Source organism: Chlorocebus sabaeus, chromosome 13, assembly GCF_047675955.1.
Source record: "Chlorocebus sabaeus isolate Y175 chromosome 13, mChlSab1.0.hap1, whole genome shotgun sequence".
NCBI classification, from domain to species: domain Eukaryota; kingdom Metazoa; phylum Chordata; class Mammalia; order Primates; family Cercopithecidae; genus Chlorocebus; species Chlorocebus sabaeus.
The window spans coordinates 74,241,097-74,256,668 of record NC_132916.1 but is presented as its reverse complement, the minus strand read 5'-3'; the positions used below and the strand labels follow the sequence as shown (position 1 = coordinate 74,256,668).

Below are 15,572 nucleotides of genomic sequence, written 5' to 3'. Positions count from 1 at the left end.
AAGAATGAAAAGGAATGAACAAAACCATTGAGAATTGTAGGATTATATAGAGACTGAATCTACAACTGATTGGTGTACCTCAAAGAGATGGAGCGAATGGAACCAATTTGGAAAACTTACTTCAGGATATCATCCATAAGAACTCCCCCAACCTAGCTAGACAGGCCAAGATTCAAATTCACGAAATGCAGAGTAAGGAAACACAGGAAATTAAGGAAATGCCAAGTAAGGTACTCCATGAGAAGATCATCCCCAAGACTCATAATTATCAGATTCGTCAGGGTCAAAATGAAAGAAAAAATGGTAAGGGCATCCTGAGAGAAAGGCCAGATTACCTACAAAGGGAAGCCCATCAGACTAACAGCAAACCTCTCAGTGGAAACCCTACAAACTAGAAGAGATTGGAGGCCAATATTCAACATTCTTAAAGAAAAGAAATGCCAATCCAGAATTTCATATCTGGCCAAATTAAGCATCAAAAGTGAAAAAGAAATAAGATCCTTTACAGACAAGCAAATGCTGAGAGAGTTGATAAGCTCCAGACATGCCCTACGAAAGCTCCTAAAGGAAGCACTAAATATGGAAAGGAAAAACCTTTACCAGCAGTTATAAGAACACACTGGAGTACACAGACCAGTGACACTATAAAGCAGCCATATAGGCCATGTGTGGTGGCTTATGCCTGTAATCCCAACACTTTGGGAGGCTGAGGCAGGTAGATCATGAGGCCAGGAGTTCAGGACCAACCTGGCCTATATGGTGAAACCCCATCTCTACTAAAAATATAAATATTAGCTGGGTGTGGTGGCACATGCCTGTATCCCAGCTACTTAGGAGGCTGAAGCATGAGAATTGCTTGAACCTGGGAGGCGGAGGTTGAAGTGAGCTGAGATTGTGTCATTGCACTCCAGCCTGGATGACAGATCAAGATTCCATCTAAACATAAATACATCAATCAATAAATAAAGCAGCCACATAAGCAAGTCTGCAAAATAATCAGGTAGCATCATGATGACAGGATCAAATCCACACAGAACAATACTAACCTTACATATAAACTGGATAAATACCCCAATTAGAAAACACACTGGCAAGCTGGATAAAGAACCAAGACCCATCAGTATGTTATCTTCAAGAGACCCATCTCACATGCAATAACATCCACAGGCTTAAAATAAAGCGATGAAGGAAAACTTACCAAGCAAATGGAAAGCATGAAAAAAAAAAAAAAAAAAAAAAACTGTGGTTGCAATTCTAGTTTTTGACAAAACAGACTCTAAATCAACAAAGATTATAAAAAAGAAGGGAATTACATAATGGTAAAGGATTCAATTCAGCAAGAAGAGCTAACTACACTAAACATATATGTAACCAACACAGGAGCATCCAGATTAATAAAGCAAGTTCTTAGAGGCCTCCAAAGAGACTTAGACTCCTACACAATGATAGAAGGAAACTTTACCATCCCACTAACAATATTAGATTATCAAGACAGAAAAGTAATAAAGATATTCAGGACTCGAACTCAGGTCTGTATCAAAGGGACCTGGTAGGTATCTACAGAACTCTCCATCCAAAAGCAACAGAACATACATTCTTCTCATTGCCAAATGTCACTTATTCTAAAATCAATCACATAATCATAAGTAAAACACTTCTCAGCAAATGCAGAAAAAAACACTGAAATCATAACAAACAGTCTCGTCGAGCAGAATACAATGAATGCAATTAGAAACCATGATTAAACAGTTCACTAAAATCCATACATTACATGAAAATGCAACAACCTGCCCCTGAATGACTTTGGATAAATAATGAAATTAAGGCAGAAATCAATAAATTATTTGAAACTAATGAGAACAAAGATACAACATACCAGAATCTCTGGGACACACTAAGGCAGCATTAGGAGGGACATTTATAGGACTAAAGGTCCATATCAAAAAGCTATGAAGATCTCAAGTTAACAACCTAATATCACAACTAAAATAATCAGAGAACGAAGAATAAACAAATTCCAAGGCTAACAGAATACAACAAGTAACCAAAATCAGAGCTGGACTGAAGGGGATAGAGACACAAGAAAACATTCAAATGGCCAGGAGTTGATTCTTTGAAAAAAAAAATTAAATAGATAGACTTCTACCTTAAATGTTAGACCTAATACCATAAAAATCCTAGAGGAAAACCTAGGTAGTACCATTCAGGACATAGGCATGGGCAAAGACTTCATGTCTAAAACACCAAAAGCAACGGCAGCAAAAGCCAAAATTGACAAATGGGATCTCATCAAACTAAAGAGCTTCTGCACAGCAAAAGAAACTACCATCAGAGTGAGCAGGCAACCTACAGAATGGGAGAAAATTTTTGCAATCTACTCATCTGACAAAGGGCTAATATCCAGAACCTACAAAGAACTCAAACAAATTTACAAGAAAAAAACAAACAACCCCATCCAAAAGTGGGCAAAGGATATGAACAGACATTTCTCAAAAGAAGACATTCATACAGCCAACAGACACATGAAAAAATGCTCATCATCACTGGCCATCAGAGAAATGCAAATCAAAACCACAATGAGATACCATCTGACACCAGTTAGAATGGCGATCATTAAAAAGTCAGGAAACAACAGGTGCTGGAGAGGATGTGGAGAAATAGGAACACTTTTACACTGTTGGTGGGATTGTAAACTAGTTCAACCATTATGGAAAACAGTATGGCGATTCCTCAAGGATCTAGAACTAGATGTACCATATGACCCAGCCATCCCATTACTGGGTATATACCCAAAGGATTATAAATTATGCTGCTATAAGGACACATGCACACGTATGTTTATTGCAGCACTATTCACAATAGCAAAGACTTGGAATCAACCCAAATGTCCATCAGTGACAGACTGGATTAAGAAAATGTGGCACATATACACCATGGAATACTATGCAGCCATAAAAAAGGATGAGTTTGTGTCCTTTGTAGGGACATGGATGCAGCTGGAAACCATCATTCTTAGCAAACTATCACAAGAACAGAAAACCAAACACCGCATGTTCTCACTCATAGGTGGGAACTGAACAATGAGATCACTTGGACTCGGGAAGGGGAACATCACACACCGGGGCCTATCATGGGGAGGGGGGAGGGGGGAGGGATTGCATTGGGAGTTATACCTGATGTAAATGACAAGTTGATGGGTGCAGCACACCAACATGGCACAAGTATACATATGTAGCAAACCTGCACGTTGTGCACATGTACCCTACAACTTGAAGTTTAATAATAATAAATAAATTTAAAAAAAAAAAAAAGAAAAACAAAAAAGATGGAAAAAAAAAAAAAAGAAAAAGACAAATAAAGAAGAAAAGAGAGAAGGTCCAAATAAACACAATCAGAAATGGTAAAGGGGATATTACCACTGAACCCACAGAAATACCAACGAACACCAGAGACTATAATAAACACCTCTATGTACATAAACTGGAAACTGTAGAAGAAATGGATACATACACATTCCCAAGTCTGAATCCCTGAACAGACCAATAATGAGTTCAGAACTTGAGGCAGTAGTAACTAGTTTTCTAACCAAAAAAGCCCATGACCAGACAGATTGCCAGCTGAATTTTACGAGATATACACAGAATGGCTGGAACCATCCCCACTGATACTATTTTAAACAATGGAAAAAGAGGTACTGCTCCCTAACTTATTCTATGAGGCCAGCATCATCCCAATACCAAAATATGGCAGAAATACAATAACAAAAAAGAAAACTTCAGGCCAATATTCTTTATGAACATTGATGCAAAAATTTTCAACAAAATACTGGCAAGCCAAATCCAGCAGCCCATCAAAAAGCTTATCCACCATGATGAACTAGGCTTCATCCTTGAGATGCAAGGTTAGTTCAAATTACACAAATCAATTAATGTGATTCATCATATAAACAAAACTAAAGACAAAAACCATGTGCTTATCTCAATAGATGAAGAAATTGCTCTTGATAAAATTTACCATCCCTTCATGTTAGAAGCTCTCAATAAACTAGGTATTGAAAGAACATACCTCAAAATAATAAGAGTCATATATGACAAACCCACAGCCAAAATCACACTGAATGGGCAAAAGCTGTAAGCACTCCCCTTGAAAACAGGCACAAGGCAAGGATGCGCTTTCTCACCACCTCCATTCAACATTGTATTGGAATTTCTGACCAGAGCAATCAATCAAGAGAAAGAAATAAAGGCATTCAAATAGGAAGAGAGGAAGTCAAACTATCTCTGTTTGCAGATGACATGATCCTATATCTACAAAATTCCATCATCTCAGCCCAAAAGCTTCTTAGGTTGATAAGCAAGTATAGCAAAGCCTCAGGATACAGAATCAATATGCAAAAATTGCTAACTTTCCTGCACACCATCAACAGTTAAGCTGACAGCCAAATCACAAACAAATTGCATCACAATTACAGCTAACAAGGGAAGTGAAAGATCTCTACAAGAAGAGCTACAAACCACTGCTCAAAGAAATTAGTGGTACTGTGGCCACTCAGGTGTCCAACTGAGCACACATGCACCAGAAACGCCAGAGAAGAGGGAGAACCCTGGTTCTTGTAGGGAAATGGAGGGGTAGGGAATGTTGTGGGGTACATTATGTCCGGAGAAGGGAAAGCATGGAAAGAGAGGCTTTGAGGAGAGGAAGTGATAGGGACAGGAGGCAGAGAAATACTGGGTAGAAAAGGATGGGTCCTTGGTAAGAGTTCCACCCTCAAGCCTGGAATAGCAGCCCAAATTGAGAACATGCATTCCTGTTTTTGGGATCAAATGTTGCCTTTTCCAAAACCACCCATGACCTGCCCTGCCCCCAAACCTGTACCCATAAAATCCCCCAGCCAGAGTGGAGAAGAGGAGAATCTGCTGGACATCGGAGACTATGGTTTGACCTCAGAGAGAAGCGGCTTGACTTCAGAGGGATGACTTGGCAGCATTGCTTTGGAGAGGAGTCCAGTCCTCTCTGGAAAATCACCTTCTCACTCCATTCCCTTTTCACATCCCCTTCCCACCGAGAGCCACTTTTATCAGGAAAAAAATCCTCTGTATTCACCTTTCTTCAATTTGCTCAGATGACCTGATTTTTCCTGGATGCCGAACAAGAGCTCAGGTGCCACGGGTGTGGATGATAGCTGTCACAATGACCCTCTGCCCTTGCTGGTGGAGAGCAACCATCTCATGTGAAAAGGCAAAGGCCCCACTGAGGTGTTATACCGTGAATGGCAAAGCTAAAAGAGCAGCGTAACATATGCTCTCAGGGGCTTTGGGGGTGGCAGGTACGCCACCCTAGATGGTACTGTTAGGGCTGCACAGAATTTTGCTCCTGCCAGCACCCAAAAGCACTCATCCCAGCTCCTGCACCAGCTCATCTGCATGCTTCCTCCTCTAAGGGGTTGAGCACAACAGGTTTGAGTGAGTGAAGTTAGTCCTAGCTGGTCCCAAAGAGGCCAGCTAGCCCCAGGACCCACACTCTAGTTCCTGCCTGCAAAAATGTCAGGGAAAATTTACTGCCTCAGAAGGAGGACAGACCATGGACTAAGGCAACCTGATGGCCATGGAGGTTGAAGAGAGGATGAAATGCCTTCAAAAGTTTCCTGAGATCATAAGATGATCCTCGACTGACTGACTGAATAAAAAGCAAGATCAGGACTGGTTTACTGACATTATCCTGATTGTCAACAGACACCATTTTAAGGATCACAAGTCTCTTTTGACTGCTTGCAGTAAGTTCTATAAATTCTTTCAATTTACTCAGAAACCTTTGGTGGAGACAGAAGGTGTTGGTAAAATGACCTTTTGTAATTTAATTCAGTTCACATATACAGCAAAATAATTGATACAGGAGAAGAAGTCAATGATGTATGGAAAGCAGCAGAGTTCTACAAATGCTAGAAGTTATCGATAGGGACAGGAGGCAGGGGAATTCTGGGTAAAGGAGGGCAGGTCCCTGACAAGGGTCCCACACTCAAGCCTGTGACAGCAGCCCAAAGTGAGAGCATGCCTTCCTGTTTTCCCACTCGAATGTTGTCTTTTCCAAAGTCAACCATGCCCTGCCCCACCCCCATCCTGTGCGTATAAAAACCCCAGGCTCCACTAGCTGAGAGCAGAGAAGAGAAGAAGCAGGTGGACGTCAGAGACTGGTTTGACATCAGAGAGAAGCAGCTTGACTTCAGAGGGATGGCTTCATGGCTTTGCTTTGGAGAGGAATCCAGCCGGGGATGGAGGGTCCAGCCAGGGATGCAGTCCACAGGACCCGCATGGAGTTTTGCTCCTGCCAGCACCCAAAAGCACTTGCCTTGTCTCCTGCACTCGCTCACCTGCATGCTCCCTCCCGTGGCAGGTTGAGTGCAACAGGTTCCAATGAGTAGAGTTTTCCCCAGCTGGTGCCGAAGTGGCCGGCTAGCCCCAGCACCTGCACACCAGTTCCCACCCATGAAGAGGTCAGGCAAAATTTCCTGCTTCATTATGAAAGCCCTTGAAGTCAGGAACAAAGAAAACTCAACTCCATTAGAGGAAAATCCCATAGGGGAAAAGGTAGCCAAAAAAAGGAAGATCGCAGCAACTTCAAATGTTATCACAGAATCATTGCCATCTGCAGAATCAGAACCTATTGAAATTGAGGTAGAGATTGCTGAAGGCACAATTGAAATGTAAGATGAAGGCATCAAAACATTAGAGGAAGTGGATTCTGCCAAGCATCCATAAAGTACATACAGAACACAAGTTCCTCTAAAGATTCTGCTCTAGCACTGTTGGCAGATATTACCAGCAAGTATCACCAAGGTGACAGAAAAGGGAAGATTAAAGAAGAAGATGGCCATGCATCTGACCCCATAAGCATACAGGTAGAAAGTATTGAAACTGTGGAACTTCAGTTGTCACATGTGAAGGACTTGTTCCATTGTGAGAAATGTAATGGTTCATTTAAATTGTTTTATCATTTGAAGGAATACATGAAATCACACTCAGCTAAGAAGTTTCAAGTGTGAAATACACAATGAAAGGTATGCACATGGAAACAGCACCTAAATTGTTACCACCTTGAAGAAGGTGGAGTCACTAAGAAGCAAAGAACTGGGAAAAAAGTATGTCAGTACTGTGAGAAGCAGTTTGACTGTTTTGGAAATCTTAAAGAACATCTTAGAAAAATATACAGGTGAAAAACCTTTTGAGTGTCCAAATTATCATGAAAGATTTGCTAGAAATAGCACCCTCAAATGTCACCTCACTGCATGCCAAACTGAAGTAGGGGCAAAAAGGAAGAAAGAAGCTCTGTGAATGCCACGTCTGTAACAGTGTGTTTAACAGCTGGGCCCAGTTCAAAGATCACTTCATAATACAAATTGGATGTAAACCCAACCATTGTTCTTTATGTGACTTGCGGTTAATGCAAGGAAATAAATTAATGAGGTACCTCAGTGATACAATATTTCAGAGTATCTAGTAATGGAAGAAGTTCTTTCAGTAGAAACTTACATGCAAAGTGAACCTGTGACATCAATGACTATTATAGAACAAATTGGGAAGGTGTGTGTGCTACCATTGCTTCAGGTCCAGGTGGATTCAGCACAAGTGACTGTGGAACACGTCCATCCAGATGTGCTCCAGGACAGCCAGGTACTTGGTTCATAGCTGAGTGTGCTTCCAGAGCAGGTCCAAATAAGTTATCTAGAAGTGGGTCGAATTCAGACTGAAGAAGGTACTGAAGTACATGTAGAGAAGCTTCATGTTGAATGGATAAATCAGATGCCAGTGGAAGTACAAACTGAACTTCTAGAAGCAGATTTGGACCATGTGACCCCAGAAATCTATGACCCAAGAGGAGAGAGAACCTAGCCAACTAGACGCTGTTCAGGCTTCCAGGGAAGATCATGAAGATGCTGAGGATTAGAGAGCAAGCCAATGGTGGATTCTGAAGCTGAAAAGGCAGAGAATGAGGACAGAACAGCTATGCCGGTTTTAGAATGAAATTACACATGAATATATTTTTAAATTTACTTGGGTTTTTGAATGGATTATGGGCAGTATGACTGTCCTTAAGCTAACAGATAAGTGGACCAGAGTTAAGCTATTTGTTGTTGCGCTGAATTTTTTTTTTTTTTGAAACAAATTAATTCCCCTCCCCAAACCCAATGCAACAGAGTAGGGATCTGTTCCATAAATTAAGCGGAGTTTTGAGAAGTACATTTCTAGGTGGATTATATTCTTATTACATAGTTTCATATGACTGTATCTATTTTCATTGTAGTAAAAATTTTCCCTTTTCTATTTACCAGGTCATGTTTTCTTCAAATTTCTTTCATATTGTAAAATAAAACTTAAATCATTAGAATACAAGTTTATGTATTCTAACGCATGCTAGTAAATTGAATATATAGGAAACACAAGTCTGCATGATGAACATTGCATTGTTACTGTGCAGTTAAATTTTGACTTTCTTTAGCTTGAACAAACTTTCTTGTCTATCCCAGTAGTCACAGATGCCATCTCTGCAACACAGAGAGGAGTGGTGGTAAAATTTCGAGAATGTGAAGAAAAAAAATCCACACCCATGTGCCATTTCAAAACCAGCTAAACTTCTGTAAAGCATCTCCAGTTTTTCAAAGTTTGTGTTGTAAGGAGGAATGTAGCCAATGCTATAATACTTTATATTTTTGCTTATAATGACAACCACAAGTTCTTTTTCACTTAAGTTATGATGAGAAATTTTATTTAGAGGCAGCTGCGGTGCCAATTTCAATTGGGAAAATTTATTTACCTCTGTGGCAAACTTTATTTTGATGAAAAGTTAAACTAGTATTTTACTACCAAATGAAAAAAAGATGAGCATCATTTAAAAATTAATGTATTTAAAATAAAGTACAAGGAAAAACATGTATGTAATTATCAGGATTTTTTAAATGGAATCTTTTCCACCAATCCTTAATGTAAAGATCTTGTGCTATAACTTCTAAAGCCATACAAATAAGAGTGTTTAACTGTGGACTTAATAATAAATGTGTAAATATTTTGAATCAGTATTACTTGGAAAATAAAGTATCTCTCTCTCTCTCTCTCTCTCTCTCTCACACACGCACACACACACACACACACACACAAATTAGAGATGACCAAACAAATGGGAAAACATTCCATACTCATGGGTAGGAAGAATTTTAATTGTTAAAAGGGCCATACTGCCCAAAGCAATTTATATCTGCAATGCTGTTCTGATTAAACTACTATTGACATTCTTCACAGAGGTAGAAAAAAAATTTAAAATTTATATGGAACCTAAAAAGAGCTTGAATATCCAAGGCAATCCTAAGCAAAAAGAACAAAGCTGGAGACATCACACTACCTATCTTCAAACTATACCGTGCTGCTACAGTAACCAAATAGCATGGTACTGGTACATAACAGACACCTAGAGCAATGGAACAGAATAGAGAACCCAGAAATAAGACCACTGACGTACAACTATCTGATATTTAACAAACCTTTAGAGAACAAGCAATGGGGAAATAATTCCGTACTCAATAAATGGTTGTGTGATAACTGGCTAGTCATAAGCAGAAAACTAAAACTGGACCACTTCCTTAAAACATACACAAAAATTAACTCAAGATGGATTAAAGACTTATGCATAAAACCTAAAACTACAAAATCCCTGGAAGACAATCTAGGCAATGCCATTTAGGACATACACATGTCCAAAGATTTTACAATGAAGAAGCCAAAAGCAATTGCAATGAAAGCAAAAATTGACAAAAAACTATCAACAGAGTATACAACCTAGAGAATAGGAGAAAATTTTTGCAAACTATGCAACTGAAAAAAGTCTAGTATCTAACATCTATAAGGAACTTAAATAAATTTACAAGATTAAAAGAACATGAACAGACACTTTTCAAAAGAAGACATACATGCGGCCAAGAAGCATGTTAAAAAAAGCTCAACATCACTGATCATTAGAGAAATGCAAATCAAAACTACCGGTTGATACCATCTCACACCAGTCAGAATGGCAACTATTAAAAAGTGAAAAAATAACAGATGCTGGCGAGGTTGCAGAGAAAAAGAATGCTGATACACTGTTGTGAGAGTGCAAGTTAGTTCGACCATTGTGGATGACAGTGTGGTAATTCCTCAAAGACCTAAAGACAGAAATAACGTTCTACTAAGTAATCCCATTGCTGGGTATGTACACAAAGGAACATATGATCCATGTGTTGTAAAGACACATGCACACATATGTTCATTGTAGCAATATTCACAATAGCAAAGACATGTAATCAACCTAAATGCCCATCAAGGTTAGACTAGGTTTAAAAAATGTGGTACATATACCCCATGGAATACTATGCAGTCATAATAAAGGTCATATCCTTTGGGGGGCATGGATGCAGCTGGAGGCCATTATCCTTAGCAAACTAATGCAGAAACAGAAAATCAAGTACCACATGTTCTCACTTATAAGTGGGAGCTAAATGATGAGAACACATGGACATATAGAGGGTAGCATCAAACACTGGGGCTATTGGGGGTGTAGGGTGAGAGGAGGGAGAGGATAAAAAACAACTAATGGATACTAGGCTTAATAACAGGGTGATGAAATAATCTGTAAAACCAACCCCATGACACATGTTTACCTATATAACAAATCTGTGCATCCTGTACATGTACCCCTGAGTTTAAAATAAAAGTTAAAAAATAAACTCTTATGCATATGTAATGTATAATAGTATAATAGAATATTATTCAACCTTAAAAAAGGAGGTGATTCTTTCATTTGCCAGAAGAATAAACCAGACACACAGAGAAAATAAACCAGACACATGGAGAAAAATACTGCATGATTTTACTTATATGTATAATCTTACAAAATAGAGTCAAATATATAAAGATAGAACATTAAACCACATTTGGGGGTTTGGGGGAAAAAAAGGGAGAAGTAGGCCAAATGATACAAAGTAGAAGCTATGCAGGATGAACAAGTCCGGAAATTAATGTAAAACATGATGACTCTAGTTAATAACAATGTATTGTATTAGGGATATTTGCTAAATGAGTAGATTATAGCTGCTCTTGTCATAGGGGAGGAAAAATAGTTAACTATTTGAAAAGAAGATCATGTTAATATGGTCTACTCTAGTAAAGATTTTACTATATAAATGTATGTTATTTATTATGTTGTAGCCCTTAAATATGCATGATAACATTGACTTAAAAATAAAAAGATAATGTTTAGAGGTGAGTATAATTAGCACCTCCCACCTCAAGTACCTGAGAAGAGTCCTTCTGGGGTGACCTTCATCTGTAGCCTGCTACAGCTGGCAACTTTAGTTTTACCTTTTGGGGCAACCCCTCAGGAAGGTTCTATTTGTAATTCTAAGTATTGGCAGCAGTTGGTGCCCTGGTCTACATACTAGTAGATACCTAGAAACTCTCAACCAACCCATGACTAACAGCATGAAATTTCTTGGCTTTGGTTTGGCTGTATCCTCACCCAAATCTCTCCTTGAATTTTAGCTTCCATAATTCCCACATGTGGTGGGAGGGACCTGGTGGGAGATAACTGAATCATGGGGGCAGTTTCCCCCATACTGTTCTCATGGTAATGAATAAGTCTCACAAGATCTGATGGTTTTATAAGGGGAAACCTCTTTTATTTGGTTCTCATTCTCTTCTGTCTGCCACCATATAAGATATGCCTTTCATCTTGCATCATGATTGTGAGACTTCCCCAGTCATGTGGAACTGTGAATCCATTAAACCTCTTTTTCTTTATAAATTACCCGGTCTTTGGTATGTCTTTATCAACATGATGGAAACAGATTAATACATATTTTATCCCAACAATTTCTCTCATTGCAAGGGCAGAACATCCCTTTTTTGCCTTAAGGTTAACCCAGGCTTTCATGCTCTGAATTTCATCACTTATCCTCTGCTCCAGAACCAACACCTCACTTCATGTGACATTTAATTTTCTGTAAGTATTTTCAACCCTGTTTGCTTCCTTCCCTGCAGTTTGTAGTTCATTCACTTCTCTCTCTGAAGTGCTGCCTGAATGCTATCCTATCCCACCCCCTGCCAGTAAAGGCCAAGAGCTTCTGCTTTTTGTCTTCATGCTCTGGCTTCAAAACTCATTCCCTCTCATTTCCCACCACTTCACTAATGATCTCATGGAGACTGAATCTGGTTTACAGTTAGAATGTGTTTTAGAACAATATTTCAGTGGCCTTTGATGCCACTAAAAATATCCTCTTTTGAAACCTCTCTTTGATTTTCCATGACACTACTGTCACCTTGTTGCCTCTCTTCACTCTCACCATTCCTTCTCAGGCTTTATACATTTTTCTACTGCAATTTTATATACCTGCCCAAGATTGGAGCTCAGGCAACTTTCCATTCTCAGGCTATAATGTGTGCTGGAGAACCCACTGCATCGTTGGTTTTGTGTATCTTAGCATGTGAGAGAGAGCCAAAAGGGAATTTCTAGCCAATACCTCACTCCTCAGTGTTAGTGTGTCATTATATGCCATTATATATGTTAGTGTGACATATATGTCATTAGTCAGACACCTATACCTGAATACCAAAATAAAACAAAAACAATAAAAATAAAAACCAGGAACTCTTATGCCATATATTTCAGTAATTAATTACATGAAATGGACTGCCTTAGTCATTATCACTGGATATAGCCAAGCAGAATGTAGGCAACCATGACTTGGGAAAATTACAGAGAAGATCCAAATATTGAATGTTGAATTAGATCTCATTTAAGGTCGCATAAAACCTGAGATATGATGAATCAGATAATATTTAAGTGGATATGGTAAATGCAAGGCATTTTGTTTTCACAGATTTCTTTTTATTAATCCTCTGAACAAACCAGTAATTTAAGTATGATGTTTGTTTTTGCATGATTTAAAGGGATCCAACAGTTAATGTATTTGTCCTATAATTACATACAGAATGCAGATGGCAGAGCTGGGATTTGGATATTATATCTTTGAGCCCAAACACCATACCTTTCACACCAAGATGATTCTTTGGTATGTATACATGTTATTTCTTCAACAGGATTGTTGTCTTTTTGAGGGTGAACATGGATTTTCAAAAAATTCTCCAGAATAGTCCATCAAATAAGTGCACAGGCAGATCTAGGTTTCATGGGGACTAAAGCTCATAAAATATTTGGAGTGCTGTGTTTGAAAAAAAAATAGAAAATCATGAGCATACCTTCTAAGGCTTTGTTTGACAGGGATCAGTATACTTAGGGGTCCTGAAACCTAATCTTAACTAAATGCGTCACAGGACTGAAAACTTGCTACCTAAACACAGTTGTCTCATCATAAATCATTACAGACAAACAGCAGAAAATCTATTTACTATTCAGAATTACTAAAATAAAATTTTCAGCTGTTTCTGATCAGGGACATGGTACTCTGATGGTTTCTGAAAGAACCAGCCTATTCATCTAAAAGCTGAATTCTGTCATTTAACAAAATAGATTTATATCTTTTAAAATTTTTGCATGGGGTAGTAAGGGATAGCCTGCTCATTAGACAGATGTATTTGCAGATGTATTAACTTCTTAATGCTTCTTCTCCATCTCAGACAGACTTTTGGAAACCCAAGTAGAACTAGGGTTCATGAGGCAAGCCTCCAGTGAGCAGAGGTCATTATTGAATGTGTGAGATACCTTGGCAACAAACAAGAGATGAAAGATTTGATCATGGTGTTAGCTGAAATGGCATGACAGATAAATTCAGTACAAAACAAAGAAGTAATTAAGAAGCTAGCATGTTCAAGACTATTGTGTGGAATTATGTGCTTGGGCATCCTTGTTTAACATCACGGCTTGTTCTTGACCAATATGAAATTGCTTTCTCTCCTCTTGAGTTCCGATTCAAAGTCACCCTGAAGCATAGCAACAAATTTTATCTCTAGATGATTCACTTCCTCAACAGTATGAGGTTGTTCTAGTCATTACTTTTAAGTAAGAGAATAAATGAAATAATAAATGAAATAATACCATCATTTATATTTTAGTCTTCAGGGACATGGTGGATTGATGATTTACCTCCTTGAAGTCTAACTTCAAATATAGGAGGCTAAAAAACTTTTAGCAAGTTTCAAGCATTGTTTTAAGCAGGGAGAAAACCAACGTAGTATCTTTGTTCCAGAGAGGTATAGAAACTCTTCCATTTATGACGACTAATGATTAAGTGAGCTACCTGTGCTTGTTGAAAGCTGAATAATGCTGGAGGAATTCAAACAAGCTAGACACTCGGCTTATGTGCTACAGCAAACATCGGGTAGATTTAGTTGAATACTTGTCTAAGCTACTTTTAAATTTAGGAAGCAGGTTTAAATAATAAGTACCATTCCATGCTAAAAGACACTGTTTTGATTTTATAAAAATAAAAAAAGAAAGAAGGAAACTTTGATGAGCTTACATTTTCCTGTTTGCTTTTCTCATTGTGTCAGTACTGTACCAGTATATAGAAAATAAATTGATGAAGCCTGTTAGCTGAGAGAATAATTGATCCTAAGGTATGTTTCAAGACAACAAACAGTTTTAGTTCTTTGGAGCTGCATGCACAGCCAAGTGCTCCATTCAGAAATTTCCTTTCATGTTTGCCCTTGAAACTGTTCTTTAAGCCACAGCACACACACACAAAAAGAATAGCTATAGTTTAAGACATAAATAATCAATGCAGTGAAACAAAGAGTATGGCTGAGTGACAGAGAGCCAAAAGTTGACTAGTTGTTAATGCTGATCTAAAACAAAGAGATTCGTAAAGCAAAATGGGTTCTCATTGTATTTTCTATCACCTAGTTTCAGTAAATTTCTGCTTTAAGTAGCTGAATATTGCCATTTTTTCTGAACAAAGGCTTCTCTCCAAGTGCCTGTGAGGTTTTCATGCATTATGCTTACTAATGGTCCAGAGGTCCTCAGTTTGTCCAAGCAAAGATTACATAGAGTATCTTTTTCATTTTACACTAGCAGCAATTACTTTTATTTAAATAAATAGAGGCTCTTCATTGGTACCCATAGACTGTGATGAAACATACCACCTTTTAACAGCCTTTGTTGTCACCTACATGCTGTAATAAAAAGTAGATCAAGCAAAAAGAGCTCCGTTTAAAAAATCATCATATATTCAAAGCATTAACGACGACCATTATATTCACCATGTAGAAGACATTTTTTACTTCATTGAAAACTATTACATTTTTTCAACATAATTTCTTTTAAACCTTAGTGTTAAAGCTGGAAAAAATTGCTGAGTGGCATTCTGTTAACTAACGATAATATTTATTATCATTACCGCAACTAATAGTGCTACTGAAATCACAGTGAATATGAAATTATCATTTACAAATTCTGCACTGCTTTTATTTTTCAGGAGAAAATGTAAATGTGCACACAAAAAAAAACAGAAGAACTCTGTTATTTGGATGTTTATAGTTCCCTTGAGAGAAAGAGAATAACAGACATGTTCGTTAGTTTCTTATCATGCCTTTTTT

General features: G+C 38.2%; 1 pseudogene; it reads left to right on the top strand.

The window, feature by feature from the left end:
* The first annotated feature begins 5,604 nt into the window (after positions 1-5,604).
* LOC119621334 (zinc finger protein 131-like) lies at positions 5,605-8,122 on the top strand (annotated as a pseudogene).
* The last annotated feature ends 7,450 nt before the right edge of the window (positions 8,123-15,572 follow it).